The sequence below is a fragment of the Camelus dromedarius genome, chromosome X (genome assembly GCF_036321535.1).
Source record: "Camelus dromedarius isolate mCamDro1 chromosome X, mCamDro1.pat, whole genome shotgun sequence".
Taxonomy (NCBI): Eukaryota; Metazoa; Chordata; class Mammalia; order Artiodactyla; family Camelidae; genus Camelus; species Camelus dromedarius.
In genome coordinates this window covers 58,673,808-58,696,087 of record NC_087472.1, presented here as the reverse complement: position 1 = coordinate 58,696,087, position 22,280 = coordinate 58,673,808, and the positions used below count along the sequence as shown (strand labels likewise).

Genomic DNA, 22,280 nt, shown 5'->3' with positions numbered 1-22,280 from the left:
GATGTTGTGTCATGTGTACTGCTTCTCTTAGTGGTTGTGGGATAATTAAATGAGATAATGCCTAGCTAGAACAGTACTCAGTAAGGAGAAGGGACAAAAACCACATGATCATCTCAATAGATGCAGAAAAAAACATTTGATAAAATTCAACACCCATTTATGATAAAAACTCTCACCTAAGTGAGTATAGAGGGAACATAACTCAACATAATAAAAGCTATACATGACAAATCTACAGCCAGCATAGTACTCAAAGGTGAAAAACTCAAAAGCTTCCCACTAAAATCTGGGAAAAGACAAGGCTACCCACTATCACCACTCCTATTCAACATAGTCTTGGAAGTCCTAGCTACAGCAATCAGGCAAGAGAGAGAAATAAAAGGGATCCAAATTGGAAAAGAAAAGAAAAAAGTGTCATTATATGCAGATGACATGATACTATATATAGAAAACCCTAAAAGGTCCACACAAAAACTACTAGAAATAATTGAAGAATTCAGCAAGGTAGCAGGTTACAAGATTAACATACAAAAATCAGTTGCATTTCTTTACACTAACAATGAATCAACAGAAAAAGAAAGTAAAGAAACAATCCCCTTTAAAATAACACCCAAACTAATAAAATAGCTAGGAATAAATCTAACCACGGAGGTGAAAGACTTACACATGGAGAACTATAAAACATTGATGAAGGAAATTAAAGAAGACTTAAAAAAATGAAAAGATATCCCATGCTCCTGGATAGGAAGAATCAATATTGTTAAAATGGTCACACTGCCCAAGGCAATCTACAGATTGAATGCAATCCCTATCAAATGACCCAGGTCATATTTCACAGAACTAGAACAAATCATAATACAATTTATAGGGAACCACAAAAGACCTAGAATTGCCAAAGCATTACTGAAGAAAAAGAAAGAGGCTGGAGGAATAACTCTCCCAGACTTCAGACAATACTATAGAGCTACAGTCAACAAGACAGCATGGTATTGCTACAAAAACAGACATATAGAACAATGGAACAGAATGGAGAGCCCAGAAATGAACCCACACATTTTTGGTCAAGTAATCTTCAACAAAGGAGGCACGAATATACAATGGAATAAAGACAGTCTCTCCAGCAAATGGTATAGGGAAAACTGGCCAGCAGCATGTAAATCAGTGAAGCTGGAACACTCCCTTACACCATACACAAAAATAAACTCAAAATGGGTCAAATACTTAAAGATAAGACAAGATACAATAAACCTCCTAGAAGAAAACATAGGGAAAACATTATCTGAAATACATCTCAAAAGTGTTCTCCTAGGGCAGTCTACTCAAGCAATGGAAGTAAAAGCAAGAATAAACAAATGAGACCTAATTTAACTTACAAACTTCTGCACAGCAAAGGAAACCATAAGCAAAACAAAACAACCTATGGAATGGGAGAAAATTTTTGCAAAAGATGAAACTGACAAAGGCTTGATCTCCAGAATATATAAGCAGCTCATATGACCTAAAAAGAAAAAAACAAACAACCCAATCCAAAAATGGGCAGAAGATCTAAACAGGCAATTCTACAAGGAAGAAATACAAATGATCAATAGGCACATGAAAAAATCCTCAATATCACTAATTATCAGAGAAATGCAAATCAAAACTACAATGAGATATCACCTCACACCAGTCAGAATGGCCATCATTCAAAAGTCCACAAATGACAAATGCTGGAGAGGCTATGGAGAAAAGGGAACCCTCCTACACTGCTGGTGGGAATGCAGTTTGGTGCAGCCACTGTGGAAAACAGTATGGAGATTCCTCAAAAGACTAGGAAGGGACTTCCCTTATGACCCAGTAATTCTGCTCCTGGGCATATATCCAGAAGGAACCCTCCTTCAAAATGACACCTGCACCCCAATGTTCATAGCAGCACTATTTACAATAGCCAAAACATGGAAACAGCCTAAGTGTCCATCAACAGATGACTGGAGAAAGAAGTGGTGGTATATGTATACAATGGAATACTATTCAGCCATAAAAACTGAGAACATAACGCCATTTACAGCAACATGGATGCTCCTGGAGAATGTCATTCTAAGTGAAGTAAGCCAGAAAGAGAAAGACAAATCCCATATGAGAATGCTCATATGTGGAATCTAAAAAAAAAAGAACATAAATACAAAACAGAAACAGACTCATAGACATAGAATACAAATTTGTGGTTGCCAAGAGGGCAGGGGGTGAGAAGGGACAGACTGAGATTTCAAAATGTAGAATAGATGAACAAGATTATACTGTATAGCACAGGAAAATATATACAAGATCTTATGGTAGCTCACAGAGAAAAAAATGTGACAATGAATATATATATGTTCATGTATAACTGAAAAATTGTGCTCTACATTGGAAATTACACAACATTGTAAACTGACTATAACTCAATAATAAAAAAAGAACAGTACTCAGTAAAAAAATGATAGCTAAAAAATATTTGTTATTGTTCTTGCTTGTGCCAGTGTCCCCTCCCTCAGGCAAGTTTGCCCCACTACCACCAATCAGTGAACACAAGATATTAATATGTTTGTCTTTGCAAAGCTTTGTTTTTCCACTTAACATATTCTGTACATCTCTCTGTAGGGGAACAGCTTCATCATGGTGTCCCAGTGACCTTGCATGTATTCTCATAAGCCAAATAGGCAAGACATAACTGCAATAAGACTTAAGGCTTTGCAGAATGCCCGATGATTCTCCTAGAACATGGAAATATAGGCAGTCTTGTGAAGAGCTGTCAAATAGCTGTTTCTAATCAACCTCCCTATCTTGCATAAAGTTCTCTATCTTGTGGGAGGCTGCCACAAATTTCCCAGCTGTCTCCATGGTTCCAGTGAGTCATGGGACTTTCCACCTTGCTTCCACTTAAGGTACAGCTATAGACTCTAAAACATCTTACATACAGTCTAGAATTGGCTCCTCAACAACAGGGGATCCACTGCTTCCATCTAGCCCCTTTGGTTCAGTGTCAGTCTGAGAACAAGGATTTCAGGGAGCTGATGCTGTGCTGATCTTGCTTTTGATGTCTTTGTAAGTAATAAACAGTGTGTGGAAGGCTAAATAATAGCCCCTACAAGGAGATTCATGTCCTGAACTCCAGAACCTGTGAATGTTATCTTATGTGGAAAATGAACTTTTCAGATGTGATTAAGTTAAACATCTTGTGATGGGGACATTATTCTGCATTATCCCGATGTGCCCAATGTAATCACAAGGGTCCTGATAAGAGAGATGAAAGAAAGTGAGGCAGAAGAAAAAATGAAGTGATGATGAAAACAGAAAGGAGTAATGTGCTTTGAAGGGGCCACAAGCCAAAGAATACAAGCATACTCTGGAAGCTAAAAAAGAATCTCCAGAAGGAACGAGTACTGGTGACAACTTGATTTTAGCCCACTGAAACTGATTAAAGACTTGTGACTTTCAAAACTATAAGAGAATAAATTTGTGTATTTTAAGCCATTAAATTTGTGGTATATTGTTACAGCAACAATAGGAAACTAATACACTATCTGAGTCAATTTGGGCTTGTTTTCTCTTTACCAACTAAATCTATGTCCATGTAACAATCTTCATTTCAATAAATATTGTGTCAGGATAAACCGAGCTATGACATGGTAACAACCAAGCTTAAATCTTAGTGGGTTCCAAAAGCAAAGTTTATTTCTTCATCTCACTCTGTCTATTCACAGTTGTCTAGCATCTCTGCCCCAACTCTCCACTCCAGAGCCCAGGCCGATGGCCTATCTACCATATGAAGCATCATTTATCACCAAGGATAGAAGCAAAGAACATAATGGTTTGTGTGCTGGTTCTTAAATTTCTGCCCTTGTACTACAAATATTTCATTGTCCAAAGCAAGTCACATGACCACATTTAACCTCAAGAGGGCACACTTACCATTTGTACATAAGGTCAATAAGGACAAGGGAAGTCCACTAACATTTGGTGCATGGCACTAATTACCACAATCAACAATTATTCAGTTTATTTTTTTAACAGCTCTGCCCCACAAACATCAATTCAAATGCCAGGAGTGAGGTAAGTGGTGCACTGGCAACTGTTTAAAACCAGCTCCCCAGGGGGAAAATTTATGTTATCTGTATCTATGTACATAAGTTTATTATAAACTTTAATGAAATAAAGAATATTTCATGCACAAGTTAGAAGTAATAATAAAATATAAAACGCTCTTTATCTTAAAAAATGGCAGTTTCTAATGATGGTAAAAATGTAATGTAAATGGATTCCTCATACATTGTTTCTAGGTATGTAAAATGGTAGTCACTCTGGAAAGTAGCTTGGCAGTTTCTTATGAAACATATACACATGACATATGACCCAGAAATTGATCTCTGGGTACATAGCCAAGAGAATTGAAAACTTATGTCTACACTAAACTTATACATGAATATTTATAGCCATTTTACTCACAAAAGTCAAACACCAGAGACAATCTAAATGTCCTTAAATGGGAGAATGGATAACAATCTGGTATATCTATACCTTAGAATACTATTCAGCTAAAAAATGAATGAACTACTAACACTCACAATAACTTGGCAGGATTTCAACGGCATTTGTATGAGTGGGGAAAAAAGGAAATAACAAAAAGTCATTTACTGTATGATTCCATTTAAGTAGCCTTGTAAAAATGAAAAATTATAGAGGTGGAGACTAGATTAGTGGGATGATGGTATACGGATGATGTAGAGCAGGTGAGATAAGAGTATGACAAGGGAGATCTTTGTGGTAATGAAATAAAATAATTCTGTGTCTTGATTGTGGTGGTGGTTACATGAATTTACATATGTGATAAGATTGCATTGTAGTACACTCAGACTCTTTGCCACTGCCAATTTTTTGGTCTCATATTGTACTATAGTAATTTAAGATATAACCATTGGGGGAAATTAGGTGAAGGGTACAAAGTACCTCTCTATACAATTTTTGCAACTTCCTTTAATTCTATGATTATTTTAAAGTAGACCTTAGAAAACACATTGTATATATCTATCTAAAGATATGTAGCTGTTAAAAAATAAAGTGGATAAATTTTGATTGTGGTAACTAGTGCTATGCACCAAATGTTAGTGGACTTCCCTTGTCAATATTGACCTCTCAACAAAACGAGTACAGAAGGAATGTATCTTGACATAATAAAGGACATATATGACAATCCCATAGCTAACATCATACTTAATAGTGAAAGGATAAAAGCTTTTCCTCTAAAATCAGAAACAAGACAAGGGTGCCCACACTCACTAATCCTATTCAACACAGTATTGAAAGTCCTAGCCAGAGCTAGTAGGAAAGGGATGAAATAAAAAGCATCAAAACTGGAAAAGAAGAATTAAAGTTGTCTTTGTTTGCAGTAAAATTGATCTTATATCTAGAAAATCCTAAAGATTCCATTGAAAAACTGTCAGAATAAAGAAATAATTCACTAAAGTAGCAGGACACAAATTCAAAATATGGAATACAGTTGTGTTTCTATACACTATCAAATATGTTTAAAAGAAATAAAGAAAAAAATCCCACTTACAATAGCATCAAAAACAAAATACTTAAAAAATTAATTTAACCAAGGGGTGAAATATCTGTACACTGAAAATAAAGACTCTGATGAAAGAAATTCAAGACACAAATAAATGGAGAGATATTCTATGTTCTCCATTTGGAAGAAATAATATTGGTACAATATCCATACTACACAGAGCAATCCCTGTCAAAATTACAATTACATTTTTCACAGAATTAGAAAAAAATACTAAAGCAGAATGGAATCAAAAGAGACCCCCAATACTCAAAGCAATCCTGGGAGAGAGGACCAAAACTGGAGGCATCACACTTGATGGTTTCAAACTTTATTACAAAACTGTATCAATTAAAACAGAATAGTATTGGCATAAATATAGACAGACCAATGGAACAAACTCAAGACACCATATATAAACCTGCACATACATGTTCAACATTATATTTGACAAGGGAGCCAAGAATACTCACTAGGGAAAGGATAGTCTCTTCAATAAATGGCATTGGGAAAACTGGATAATCACACACAGAAGAATGAAATTGGACCCCTATATTACACCACTCTCAAAATTAATTCAAATGGATTAAATATTTAAATGTAAGACCCAGAACCCTAAAACTACGAGGAGAAAACATGGGAAAAGCTACTTTTCACTGGTCTTGACAATGATTTTCCAAATATAACACTAAAAGCACAAGCAATGAAAGCAAATATAAATGGGACTACATTAAACTAAATAGATTCTGCACAGCAAAAGAAACAATCATCAAACAAAAAGGCAACTTATGGAATGGTAGAAAATATTTGCAAAACAATATATTTAATAAGAGATTAATAATAAAAATATAAGGAACTCAGATAACATAACTAAAAACATACAATTTGATTTTAAAATGTGCAGACTTGAAGAGACGTTTCTCCAAAGAAAACATACAAATGGCCAACAGGGGCATGGAAAGATGCTCAACATACCTTATAATCAGGGAATACAAATCAAAGCCACAGTGAGATATCACCTCACACCTATTAGAATGGCTAGTATCAGTGAAACAAAACAAGAGGTAAGTGTTGGCTAGGATGTGGAGAAAATGAATCCCTTGTGAACTGTTGTGTGAATGTAAGTTGGTACAGACACAATGGAAAATGGTATGAAGGCTTCTCAAAAAATTAAAAATAGAACTGCCAAAGGATTCAGCCATCCTACTTTGGGATGTATATCAGAAACCTGTAGAAATATCTGCACCATGTTATGGAAACAACCTAAGTACCCAGCCACAGATGAATGGATAGAGAAGATATATATATATATGAATATTATTCAACCATGAGAAAGAAATCCTGCTATTTCTGACATGAATGGAACTTAAGGACATTATGGTAAGTAAAATAAGTCAGTCAGAGAAAGATAAATACTGTACAATATCACCTGTATATAGAATCTTAAAAAGTTGAACTCAGAAACAGAGTAAATGCAGATACTGACAGGCATATGTAGAATAGATAAACAAGATTTTACTGTATAGCACAGGGAAATATATACAAGATCTTGTGGTAGCTCACAGCAAAAAAGAATGTGACAATGAATACATGTATGTTCATGTATAACTGAAAAATTGTGCTCTACACTGGGATTTGACACAACATTGTAAAATGACTATAACTCAATAAAAAATGTTTTTTTAAAAAAGAAACAGAGTAAATGGTGGTTGGCTGGATCTGGGTGTGTGTGGTGGGGAGTTGGAGAGATGTTGGTCAAAAAGTACAAACTTCTAGTTACAAGATAAATAAGTTTTGAGAAGCTGATGTACAGCATGGTGATTATAGTTAAAAATACTGTATTACATACTTTAAAATTGCTAAGAGAGTAGATCTTCAATAGTCTCACCACAAAAAGAAATGATAATTATGTGAGGTGATGGAAGTGTTAATTAATGCTACTGTTGTAATCTTTTTGTAAGATAAAACTATATTAAATAAACATGTTGTATACCTTTAACTTATAAAATGTTACAATCAAGTACGTCTCAAAGCTGGAAAAATAATGTGTATAATTCAATGGCACTTAATGTATTCATTATATTTTGCAACAATCTCCTTTACCTACTTTCAAAACATTGTTGTCACACCCAAAGACCATGTACTAAAATCACATCCAAAAAAAAAAAAAAAAACTTAAAAATAAATTTGACCAAAGAGGTGAAAGACATATGCAGAGAACTATAAAACTTTGATTAAGGAAATTAAAGATGATGTAAATAAATGGAAGGATATCCCATGCTCTTGGATTGGAAAAATTAATATTGTTAAAGTGGTCATACTACCCAAAGCAATCTACAGATTTAATTCAATCCCTATCAAATTACCCAGGACATTTTTCACAGAACTAGAACAAATAATCCTAAAACTTATATGGAATCACAAAAGATACAGAATTGCCAAAGCAATACTGAAGAAAAAGAATGAAGCTAGAGGAATAACCCTCCCAGACTTCAGACAATACTACAAAACTACAGTAATCAAAACAGAATGGTATTGGTACAAAAACAGACATATGGATCAATGGAACAGAATAGAGAGCCCAGAAATGAACTCACAGACTTACAGTCAATTAATCTTCAACAAAGGAAGCAAGAATATACAATGGAGAAAAGACAGTCTCTTCAACAAATGGTTTAGGAAGACTGGACAGCTACATGTTAATCAATGAAGTTAGAACACTCCCTCACACCATACACAAAAATGAACTCAAAATGGCTTAAAGACTTAAACATAAGACAAGACACTATAAACCTCCTAGAAGAAAACATAGGCAAAGCATTCTCTGACATAAATCTTAGCAATGTTCTCCTAGGGCAGTCCTACCCAGGCAATAGAAATAAAATTAAAAAATAAACAAATGGGACCTAATTAAACGTATAAGCTTTTGCACAGCAAAGGAAACCATAAGCAAAACAAAATGACAACGTATGGAATGAAGAAAATATTTGTAAGTGATGTGACTGACAAAGGCTTAATTTCCAGAATATATAAACATCTCATACCACCTTAATAAGAAAAAAACAAACAATCGAATCCAAAAATGGGCAGAAGACCTAAATAAGCAATACTCCAATGAAGACATACAAATGGCCAATAGGCACATGAAAAAATGCTCAATATCGCTAATTATCAGAGAGATGCAAATCAAAGCTACAAAGTATCACTTCATACCAGTCAGAATAGCCATCTTTCAAAAGTCTACAAATGATAAATGTTGGAGAGGCTGTGGAGAAAAGGGAACCCTCCATACACTGTTGGTAGGAATGTAGTTTGGTATAGCCATTATGGAAAACAGTATGGAGATTCCTCAAAAAACTAAAAATAGACTTACCATATGATCCAGCAACCCCACTCCTGGGCATATATCTGGAGGGAACTCTAATTTGAAAAGATATGTGCACCCCATTATTCATAGAAGCACTATTTACAATAGCCAAGACATGGAAACAACCTAAATGTCCATTGACAGTTGACTGGATGAAGAAGCTGTAGTATATTTATACAATGGAATAATACTCAGTCATAAAAAAGAATAAAATAATGTCATTTGCAGCAACATGGATGGACCTGGAGACAGTCATTCTAAGTGAAGTAAGCCAGAAATAGAAAGAAAAATACCGTATAATATCACTCATGTGTGGAATCTAAAAAAAGGAAAAAAGAAGACACTAATTAACTTATCTACAAAATAGAAACAGACTCACAGAAATAGTAAATAAACTTATGGTTACCCAGGGAGAAAGGGTGGGAAGGGATAAATTGGGAGTTCGAGATTTGCAAATATTAAGTACTATATATAAAATAGATAAACAAGTTCATATTGTATAGCACAGGGAACTATATTCAATATCTCATAGTAATATATAATGAAAAAATATGAAAACAAATATATGCATGTATATGTATGACTGAAACATTATGCTGTACACCAGAAACTGACACATTGTAAACTGACTATACTTCAATAAAAAAAGATCATGTACATATTAAGCACTCACTCTCCAGTCTCTGACAAATAACAAGTTGTCTCTATGGATTTGTCCATTATGGATATTTCATATAAATGGAATCATGCAGTATATGACATTTTGTGTCTAGCTACTTTCATTTAGCATGTCTTCCAGACTCATCCACATAGTAGCATGTATCAGTATTTCATCCTATTATTGGCTGAATAATATTCTAGTGTATGGCTATACTACATTTTAATTCATTCATTGGTTAATGGGCATTTGGGTTGTTTTCACCTCTTGGCTATTGTGAATAGTGCTGCTGTGAATGTTCGTTTACATATGTTGATTGAATAACTTCTATGCTTTTGTTGATACAATCAGGAGTGGAATTGCTTGGTCATATGAAAATTCAGTGTTTAAATTTTGAGGAACTACCAAACTTGTCCACAGTGGTTGCACTATATTACATTCCCAAGAGCATGAATGAGAATTCAAATTTCTCCAAATCCATTACAACACATTTCCTTTTTTAAAAATTTTAATGATTCTAGTTATGTAAAATAAGATTCCTTTCAGATTTTTTTTCCTTTTTTTTTTCCTTTCAGATTTTTAAAATTCATTTTCATTTATTTAAATTTTTTCAGGCTTAATGAGGTAAAATTAAAAATTTAAAACTATGTATGTTTAAGGTGTACAACATGATGATGATTTAGATATACTTTGTGAAATTATTACTATTATTAATTAACATATACATCTTCTCACATAGTTACCATTTTTTTGTGTGGTGAAAACATTTAAGATCTACTCTTTTAGCAACTCTCAAGCATACCACACAGTGTTATCAACTATAGTCATCATGCTGTACACTAGATCTCCAGAGCTTATTCATCCTGCATAACTATAACTTTGTACCTTTTGATCACATCTTCTCATTTTTCCACCCCCTATCCCTGGCAACCACCATTCTACTCTCTTGTTTCTATGAATTTAACTTTTTTAGATTGCACATATAAAATAGGAAAAAATTCAGTCTTTCCGTCCTGTTATAGGGAAAAACCTCAGTTCAGTCTAACTCTTGTGTGTTTCTTTTACTACTCACACAAAACACTGCACTTATGACACTTCTGGTCACCTAATGTGTGGGGGTTTTTCCCATAACAAGGAAGGTTCTGTTACCAGTTAGATGTCTCATAATTTAGCTCCATTTTGACAATATCTACTCAAAGACAGCATCAGAGCCCACAGGTTAAGGGCTGAATCCCAAGACACTGTGTGCGTGCATGCATGCGTGCACACACACACACACACACACAAACACACACTTCAGATGTCATATCCCAGGTTGTTACCTATGCTCTGGTCAAGCAGGTACAGGTAGGGGGTTCCAACAACACCTTCTTTTTGTTTGGTTAATTTGCTAGAGTGGCTCATATCAAAGAACTCAGAAAAACACTTATACCTATACATCTGCCAGTTTATTAAAGAATATAATAAGGGATAGAGATGAACTGCCAGATGAAGAGATAACATAGGATGAGGTCTGGGAAGGTTCTGAGCACAGGAGCTTTTGTCCCTGTGGAGGAGTATTACCCTCCACGTGCGGATGTATTTACCAATTTGGAAGCTCTTCAAATTCCACACTGTTGGGATTTTATGGAGGCTCCCTCACATAGGCACAATCAATTATTAACTCCATTTCCAGTCTTTTCTCCCCTCTCTGGAGAAGTAGGTATTGAGGCTGAAAATTCCAAGCTTATAATCATGGCTAGGTCTTTCTGATGACCAGCCTCCCACCAGGAACCATCCAGAGTTGCCTCATTAGAGCAACATGTGTCTCCTGGGCTGCAGTACTAAGAAACTCCAAATAAACACCTTTTTACTTCAATCAGGTCTCTGTTTCTGAAATTTTGGTTGTGTTCATGACACCTTTATTGAAGATCAAATAATGTAAATTCATGGATTTATTTCTGGCCTTATATTCTATTGCATTGTTCTATATGTATTTTTTTAGGTTAGGACCAACTGTTTCAATTGCCATACCTTTGTAGTATAATTTGAAATCTGGTAATGTGGTGCAACTGGTTTTGTACTTCTTGCTTGAGATTGATTTGGCTATTCTGGGTCTTTTGTGTTTCTATATACATTTTAGGATTGTTTTTCTATTTCTGTGAAAAAATGCCATTGGAATTTTGATAGAGATTGCATTGAACCTGTATATTGCTTTGGGTAGTATGAACATTTTAACAATATTAACTCTTCCATTCCTTGAACATGGGATTTCTTTCCATTTGTGTGTCTTCATTTTCTTTCATCAGTGTTTTATAGATTTTAATTTACAGATATTTCATCACCTTGGTTAAATTAATTCCTAAGCAATTTATTTCATTTTTAATGCTATTGTAAATGGGTTTAGTTTCTTAATTTATATTTGAAATAGTTTGTTGTGCATATATAGAAACACAAAATATTTTGTATGTTTCCTTTGTATCCTGCAACTTTTTTGAATTCATTTATTAGTTATAACAGTTTTGTGAAATCTTTAGGATTTTCAATATATAAGATCTCTTATGCTTGTACCTACAAATAGAGAAACTACTTTCTGAATTGGATGTTTGCTTTTATTGAAATATAATTGATGTACAATATTACATTAGTATCAGGTATACTACATAATGATTTCATATTTGCATACATTATGAAATGATCACCATAAGTCTAGTAATCATCTGTCCCCACACAAAGTTATTAAAATATTATTGACCATATACCTTATGCAGCATATTGCATCCCCATGACATTTATTACATAACTGGAAGATTGTACCTCTGCCCCTATACCTATTTCACCAACTCCACAACTCCCACCTTTCTGGCAACCATGTATTTATTCTCTGTATCTATGAGTCTCTTTTCATTTTGTTTTGTTTGTTTTTTATATTGGTTTTTCGATTCCACATACAAGTGATATTATGCAATATTTTTTTTTATCTGCCTGACTTATTTCACTTGGCATAATACCCTCTTGGATCATTGGACCATTTATGTTGTTGCAAATGGAAAGGTTTCATTTTTATATAGCTGAGTAATAGAAGACTTTCTTTCTTAATATATCTTCTTTATCCACTTGTCTATTGATAGACATTTAGGATGTTTCCATATCTTGGCTACTGTAAATAATGCTGCAATAAACATTGGAGTACAAATATCTTTTTAAATGATTGGTTTTGTTTTCTTTTGCTAAATACAAAGAAGTGAAATTGTTGGATCATATGGCAGTTCTTTTTTAAATTTTTGAGTAACTTCTGTACTGTTTTCCATAGTAACTTCACTAATTTACAATCTCAGGAACAGTACATGAATGTTCCCTCTTCTCCAAATCATCACCAACACATATTTTATTTGTTGTCTTTTGATGTAGCTGATGAAGCCATTCTGACAGCTATGGGGTGCTGTCTCATTATGGCTTTGATATACATTCCCCTGATGATTAGTGATGTTGAGCATTTTTTCATGTGCCTGTTGGCCATCTGTAGTCTTTTTTTGGAAATATGTTTATTCAGGCCCTCAGCCATTTTTTAATCAGGTTGATATTTTTGTTGAGTTGTATGAGTTTTTTGCATATTTTGGATAAGAATCCCTATCAGATATGTTGTTTGCAAATATCTTTTCCTATTCTAAGCTGTCTTTTCATTTAGTTGATAGTTTGTTTCCTTTACAAAAGTTTTTTAGTTTTATGTAGTCCCAATTGCTTAGTTTTGCTTTTGCTTGCCTTGCCAGAAGAGACATATCCAAATTAATAATGCTTAGACTGATGTCAAAGGGTATACTGCTTGTGTTTTCTTCTAGAACTTTTATGGTTTCAGGTCTTACATTTAAGTCTTTAATCCATTTTGAGTTTATTTTTGTATATGGTGTGAGAAAATAGTCCAGTTTGATTCTTTTGCATGTAGCTGTCCAGTTTTTGAAACACCATTTATTGAAGAGGCTATTTTTCCCCATTGTATATTCTTTCCTCATTTGTTGTAGACTAATTGACCATGTAAATGTGGGTTTATTGCTGGGCTTTCTATCCTGTTCCATTGATCTATGTGTCTGTTTCTGTGCCAGTACCATGCTTTTTTGATAACTGTAGCTTTGTAGTATAATCTAAAGTGAGGGAGCATGATACTCCCAGCTTTGTTGTTCTTTCTCAAGACTGTTTTGGCTATTTTGGGTCTCTTGTGTTTTCATACAAATTTTTAAATTATTTATTCTAGTTCTGTAATAAATGCCATTGGTATTATGTTAGGGATTGCATTGATCTATAGAGTGCCTTAAGGAATATGGTCATTTTAACAATATTACTTTTTTTGTGTTTAGCGTGTAGAAATGCAACAGATTTCTGTATATTAATTTTGCATCCTGAAACTTTAATGAATTCATTTATTAGTTATAATAGCTTTTTGTGGCATCTTTAGGATTTTCTGTGTATAGTATCCTGGAAACAATTACAGTTTTAATTCTTCATTTTCAATTTGGATTCCTTTTATTCTGTTCTTGTCTGATTGTTGTGACTAGGGCTTCCAATACCATGATGAATAAAAGTGGTAAGAGTGAGTATCTCTGTCTTGTTATTGATATTAGAGGAAATGTTTTCAGCTTTTAATTGCTGAGTATGATGTAGCTGTAGAACTGTCACATATAGCTTTTATTTTGTTTAGTTGTGGTCCCTCTAGACCCACTTTGTTGGGATGGTTTTTCAACAGAATTGATGTTGAATTTTGCCAAAAGCTTTTCCTCCATTTATCCAGAGGATTATATGATCTTCATTTTTCAGTTTGTTAATGTGGTGTAACACAATCATTGATTTGAAAAATTTTGAACCATCCTTGCATCTCTGGGATAACTCCCACTTGATTATGATATATGATCCTTTTAATAGATCATCAAATTTGATTTGATATTTTGTTGAGAATTTTTGCATCTATGTTCATCAGGGATATTGGCCTAGAATTTTCTTTTTTTGGTGTCTTTTTCTTATCTTGATATCTGGGTGAAGCAGGCCTCATAGAATGAATTCAGAAGCAGTCCTTCCTCTTCAATTTTTTGGGGATACTTTGAGAAGACTAGGTATTAACTTGTATTTAAATATTTGGTAGAAGCCATCTGGCCCTAGGCTTTTGTTTGTTAAAAGTTTTTTTTAAATCCACGATTCAATGTCATTACTGATAATTGGTCTATTCACATTTTCTATTCTTCCTGATTTGCTCTTGGGAGACTGAACTTCACTAGGAATTTATCCATTTCTTCCAGGTTGCCCATTTTATTATATAATTGTTGGTAATAAATTCTATGAACATTAGTATTTCTATGGTGTCAGTTGTAACTTCTTTTTCATTTCTGATTTTATTTACTTGGACTCTTTTTCTTGAGTCTGACTAAAGGTTTATCAATTTTATCATTTCAAAAAAACCTGCTTTTAGAATCACTGATCATTTCTATTTTTTCAGTCTCTATTTTATTTATTCTCCTCTGATCCTTATATTTTTCCTTGTACTAATTCTGTTTTTCTTTCTTGTTCCTTTAGGTGTCAGATTATATTGTTTTTTGAGAGTCTTCTTTCCTGAAGTAGGTTTGCATTACCTTAAACTTTTCTCTTAAAACTGCTTTTGTTGCATACTATAGATTTTGAATAATTGTGTTTCCATTTTCATTTGTCTCCAGGTATTTTTTAAAATTTCCTCTTTATTTCTTCCTTGACCCCTTGGCTGTTCAGTAGCATATTGCTTAGCTTTCAGATATTGGTGTTGTGGTTTTTTTCTTGTAGTTGACTTCTAGTGTCATACACTTGTTGTCAGAGAAGATGCTTGATATGATTTCAATCTTCTGAAATATACTGAGACATGTTTTGTGGCCTACCAGATATATCATGGGGAATGCTCTACATGTATGTGAAAATAATGTGTATATTGCTTCCTCTGGATAAAATGTTTATATATAAAGTACATCTAGTCTAATGTGTCATTTAAGGCCAGTGTTTCCTTATTGATTTTCTGAATGGATGATCTGTCCTTTGGTGTAAGTGGGGTGTTGTTAGGTACTTGTTTTACTGTCAATTTCTCCCTTATGTTTGTTAACATTTGCTTTATGCATTTAGGTGCTCCTAAATTTGGTGCATGTATGTTTACAATTGTTATATCTTCTTGTTGGATTAATCCTTTTATCATTATGCAATGTCCTTCTTTGTCTCTTGTTATGGTTTTTGTTTTAAAAGCTATTTTGTCTGACATAAGTGTTGTTATCACAGTTTTCATTTCATTTCCATTTGCATGGAATACCTTTTTCCATCCATTCATGTTCAGTCTGTGGGCATCTTTAGATTTGACGTGAGTCTATTGTAGGCTGTGTACAGATGGATCTTGTTCTTTTGTCCATTCATTCATTCCATGTCTTTTGATTGGAAAGTTTATTCCATTTACATTTAAAGTAATTATTGATAGGCATGTACTTATTGCTATTTTTATATTGCTTTCAGGGTTTTTTTTTTTAATAGTTCATTTTTGTTCCTTTCTTCTTGTTTTGGTCTTTTCCTCCATGATTTGATGACTATATTTAGTGTTATTTTTGGATTCCTTTCATGTGTGTGTATGTATATCTATTATAGGTTTTGCCTCTGTGGTTACCCTGAAGTTCATATATAACAATCTATGTATACATGTAATTATTTTAAGTTGGTGATCTTTAAGTTCAAGCACATTATAACAACACTGTAGCTTTCCTGACCCCCATCATCAAGTTTAATATTTTTGACATCATATTTTACATATTTTTGTTTTGTGTATCCTTTAACTACATATTGTGCATATAGTTAATTTTATTGTTTTTTTTTTAAACCTTTCTACTAGCCTTTTTTCTGCGGGGGGAGGGTTTCACTGTTTATTTATGACAAATATTCTACATCCATGATCCTCTCTAGTTTCAGAAGTTCTTTGAGATGATGCCATTGGCCTTGGCCAGTTGGAAAATGGAGTCATCTGACTCACCCATTCTGCAAATGACCCCACAGATAGCATAGGTTTTAAGCTGGCCATTAAGCCTGCCTGTCACCTTGTCAATCTCAGCCACGTTCATCTAGGTGGACGCATAGTCCTTGGCATCAATGATGTGGTTGCTGGCAGAGTATTTCTGCGGCATGTACAGGTCCATGAACTCGCTGGTGTCTTTCTGCATGACAAGGGCATGCCTGATTGCAGCATAATGAGAGCACAGAAAGTTTTCTACTAGCTTTATAAGTGTTTGATCTATTACTTTACTCTATGTTTGCCTCTAACAATGAGATTTTTTCCTGTAGTAATTGTCATATTTCTAGCTGTGGTAGTTAAGCTATCAGGTCCTGGGCTTTTCTTTGTATGTTTTGGTCACTGCTTCAATCTTCTTACTCATTATAGGTCTCTATAGGTTTTTGATTTCTTCATGATTCAGTTTTGGTAGGTTTATCCTTTTTGTTTTTTAGATCATCCAGTTTTTTTTGTCTCATTGTACACAGTATTCTCTAATAATCCTTTGCATTTCTGTGGCATCAGTTGTAATGACTCTCCTCTTTCATTTCTGATTTTATTTATTTGCATCTTCTTTTTTTTCTTAGTCTAGGTAGTTTGTCAAATGTGCTATTCTTTTCATAAATCAAAATTTAGTTTCATGGATCTTTTCTACTGTTTTCTTGGTCTATTTCATTAATTTCTGCTGTTTTTGTTCTTTCTTTCCTTCTGCTAACCTTGGGATTTGTTTTTTCTTCTGTTTCTAGTGTCTTGAGGTATAAAATTAGGTTGTTTATTTGATATTTCTCTTAATGTAGGCATTTCTTGCTATGAATTTCTCTCAGAATTGCTTGCTGCATCCCATATGTTTTGGTATGTCATGTTCCCATTTTCATTTGTTTCATGATGTATTTTATTTCTCTTTTTGTTTCTTTTTTCACCTATTGGTTGTTCAACAGCATGTTGCTTAATTTCCATATATTTGTAAATCTTCCATTTTTCTTTTACTTTTAATTTCTAGTTTCATATGATTGTTGTTGAAAAAGACACTTGGCATGATTTCAATCTTCTTAAATTTGTTAAGGCTTGTTTTATGACCTAACATACAATCTATTCTGGAGAAGGTTTCATGTGCACTTGAGAAGAATGTGTATTCGATTGCTATTGGATAGAGTGTTCTGTATATGTCTTTAAGTTCATTTGTCTAAAATGTAGTTCATGTCCAGTGTTTCCTTGTTGGTTTTCTATCTAAATTATCTATTCATTATTGAAAGAGGGTTATTGAAGTCCCCTTCTATTATTGTAGTGTTGTTTATTTCTCTCTTTAGATTTTTATTTGCTCAATATAGTTAGGTGCTCCAATATTGGGTACATACACATTTACAATTATTTTATCCTGTTAATGAATTGACCTCTTTATCATTTATAATGACCTTTTTATCTGCTTTTTTTTTCACTTAAAGTTTTTTTATCTGATATAATTACAGCCACCTCTGCTCTCTTTTTTTCCAAGAAATATCTTTTTCCATCCTTTCACTTTTAGCTTATATGTGTCCTTAAAGCTAAATTGATTCTCTTGTAGGCAGTGTAACCTTGGATCTTTAAAAAAATCATTCAGCTATTCTATGTCTATGTCTATGTCTTTTGATTGGGAATTTAATTCATTCAAGTTTACTTATAGGTAAGGACTTACTATTGCCATTCTGTTGATTGCTTTCTGATTCTTTTGTACTTTCTTAGTTCCTTTCTTCCTTTCTTGGTGTTCTCCTTTATGAATGATAAATTTTTTTGTAGTAGTAGTGTGCTTTGATTCCTTTCTCTTTATCTATGATATTTACTATGGTGTTTTCTTCGTGGTTACCATGAGGGTTATATAAAACATTTTATACTTATAACAGAATATTTTAAGAAAATAACAATTTGATTTCAACTGCATATAAACATCCACACTTTAATTTTCTCCTTCTTCCACATTTTATACTATTGATGTCACAATCTATATCTTTGAATATTGTTTATTCATTAATAAATTATTGTAGCTATAATTATTTTTAATACTTTTATATATTAAATTTTATACTAAAGTTAAAAGTGATTTATACACAACCATAACAGTATGAGAATATACTGAATTTGACCTTACTCTTACAGTGAATTTATACTTTCACACAATTTCAAGTTCTTAGCATCTTTTTGTCTCAAATTGAAGAATTCCCTTTAGTATTTTTTGTAAGGCAGGTCTAGTGGTGATGTACTTCCTCAGCTTCTGTTTATCTGAGAAAATCATTATCTCTCCTTCATTTCTGAAGGACATCTTTTCCTGGTACAATATTCTTGGATGACAGTATTTCTTTCTTTCAACTCTTTGAATATATCATTTCATTCTCTCCTTACCTACAAGGTTTCTAATGAATAATCCCCTAATAGTTTTATGGGAGGGGGTTCTCTTGTAGATGATTTTTTTCTCTTGCTGCTTTCAAAAATATTTGTCTTTGATTTTTGACAATTTGATTATAATGTCTCAGATCTATTTATGTTTAGTCTGTTTGGGGTTTGGGAGGCTTCATGGATCTGGATATTCATTCCTCTCTCTTGATTTGGGCAGTTTAGATGCTCTACATCATATGTCATCAGAAAAATACAAATTAAACAACAATCAGATACCATTATGCATTTTTAGAATGCTCAAAATTTGGAACACTGACAACAGCAAATGCTGGTGGAAATGTAGTGCAATAAGAACACATATTCAATGCTGGTGGGACTGTAAAATGGTACGGCCACACTGAAAGACAGTTTGGCAGTTTCTTACAAAACTAAACATACTCTTATGATATGATCAAAGAATTACACTCCTTGGTATTTACCCAAAGGAATTGAAAAGTTATGTCCACATAACAACCTGAACACAGATATTACAGATATTTATAGCAGCTTTATTTATAATTTGTAAAACTTGAAAGCAACCAAGATGTTCTTCAGTGGTTAAATAGATAGGAAAAGTGTAGTATATCCAGACAATGGAATATTTTTCAGCACTAAAAACAATTGAACTATGAAGCTGTGAAAAGACACAGAGGAACATTAAATGCATATTAATAAGTGAAAGACTCTCACCTGAGAAAGCTATATACTATAACATATTTCACCTATAAAAAGCAAAACTATGGAGGGAATAAAATCAGTGATTGCCAGGGGTTGGGAGTAGAGGGGAGAGATGATTAGGTGGATCACAGTGGCTTTTTAAGATGTGAAAATACTCTGTATGTTTCTATAATGATGGATACAAGCCATTATAGATTTCTCCAAATCCATACAATGTACAACACCAAGATTGAACGCTATGGTAAACTATGGACTTTGGGTGATTATGATGTGCTAGTGTAGGTTTATCAGTTATAACAAGTATAACACTCTGGTGGGGGATATTGACAATGAAGAAGAATTTGCATGTGTAGGGTCAGGGTATATATGGAAAACTTCTGTACCTTCCCCCCAATTAAGTTGTGAACCTAAAGCTGCTCTAAAAAAAAGTCTTAAAAATTTAGTAAAGTGGAATAGAAGGAAACTCCTTCAGCACGATGAAGGCCATATATGAGAAACTCACAGCTAACATCATTTTTAATGTTGAACTACTGAAAGATTTCCCCTAAAACAGGAAAAAGACAAGGATGTCTGGTTTTGCCGCTTCTACTGAACATAGTAATAAATAGTCTAGGCAGACATATTCAGCAAGAAAAATGAATAAAAGCCATCTGAACTAGAAATAAATAAGTAAAATTATCCTTTTCACATATGACTTGGCTACTATATGTAGCAAATTCTATACACTCCATGAAAGAATTGTTAGAGCTAATAAATGAATTCAGCAATTATTGCAGGATACAAAACATGCAAAAATCAGTTTTGTGCTTCTTTCCCCTAAAAATGAACATTCACAAAAGCAAACTAAGAAAACAATTCCATTTACAATAGCATCAAATGAGTAAAACAAGAATAAGTTTAAGTAAGGAGAAAAAAAAATCTTGTATACTAAAACTTATAAAGCATTGCGGGAAGAAATTTTAAAAGACATAAATAAATGGAAGTACATCCCTTGTTCATGGATTGGAAGACTTAAAGTTGTTAAAATAACAATACTACTCAAAGCAATCTACAGGTTCAATTCAACCCTTATCAAACTTCTTACAGTATTTCTTGCAGAAATAGGAAAACCCATTTTAAAATTCACATGGACTATCAAGGGAACCTGAATCTTGACAATGAAAAACAATCTTGAAAAAGAAAAATAAAGTTGGAGGTCTCCCATTCTCTGATTTCAAAATTTACTACAAAGCTAAAGTAATCAAAACACTGGTATGGCTAATCCCAAACTCTCAACAACAAGGACCTACTGTATAGCACAGGGAACTAAATTCAATTTCTTGTAATGAGCCATAATACAAAAAAAAAAAAACCCTGAAAATATATACATATGTGTGTAAGTATATGCATAACTGAATAGTTTTTCTGTACACCTGAAACTAACATAATAAATTGACTACACTTCAATAAAAACTAAGAATTAAAAAACTAAAAAATGTATTATTATTAAAAACACTATGGTACTGGCATAAACACAGCCATACAGACCAATGGAACAGAACAAAAAGTCCAGAAATAAACTTTTGCATTGATTTTTGGCAAGGGTGCCAAGACCAATGTAGTCTTCTCAACATATGGTGCTGAGAAAACTGGATATCCACGTGCAAACAAATGAAGTTGGACCCTTTATGCCATATAACAAAAATTAACTGAAAATGTACTAAAGGCCTAAACATAAGTGCAGAAACTGTGAAACTGTTAGAGGAAAACACAGGAGAAAGATTTTATAGTATTTTGATTTTATGATTATTTCTTAGATGACACCAAAAGCACTGGTGACAAAAGGAAAAATTCAATAAATTGCACTTCATCAAAATTAAAAACTTTATGCATCAAAAGTCACCATCAAGAGAGTGAAAAAAACCCCTGCAGAATGAGAGAAAATATCTGCAAATAATACATCTGTTAAAGGCTTAGTGTACATAACATTCAAAAACTGTTAGAACTCAACAACAACCAAAAATCAAACAGTCCAATTGAAAATGTACAAAGGATATGAATAGACTTCTCCAAAGAAGATAGATAAATGGCCAAGAAGTACATGTAAAGATGTTCAGTATCACTAGTTATATTAGGAAAATGGAAAATCAAAGCCTCTATGAGGTACTACTTCATACTCATTAGGATGGCTATTATTTAAAAAATGGAAAATAAGTTTGGTGAAAACGTGGAAAACTTGAAACTCTGGTGCATTGCTGGTGAGAATGTAATATGGTGCAGTCATTGTGGAAAACAGCATGACAGTTCCTTAAAAATTTAAACAGAGAAGGAGGGTAGGAAGGGACAGACTGGGAGTTCAAAATTTGTAGATACTGACATGCATATGCAGAATAGATAAACAAGATTATACTGTATACCACAGGAAAAAATATACAAGATCTTGTGGTAGCTCATAGTGAAAAAAAAATGTGACAGTGAATATATGTATGTTCATGTATAACTGAAAAATTTTTCTCTACACTGGAATTTGACACAACATTGTAAAATGACTATGACTCAATAAAAAAGGTTAAAAAAACAGAAAATGAAAAACAAATTTAAATGTAGAATTCCATTT

General features: G+C 33.3%; 1 pseudogene; it reads right to left on the bottom strand.

The window, feature by feature from the left end:
* Positions 1-16,468: 16,468 nt before the first annotated feature.
* LOC135320139 (small ribosomal subunit protein eS21-like) lies at positions 16,469-16,772 on the bottom strand (annotated as a pseudogene).
* Between the last annotated feature and the right edge of the window lie 5,508 nt (positions 16,773-22,280).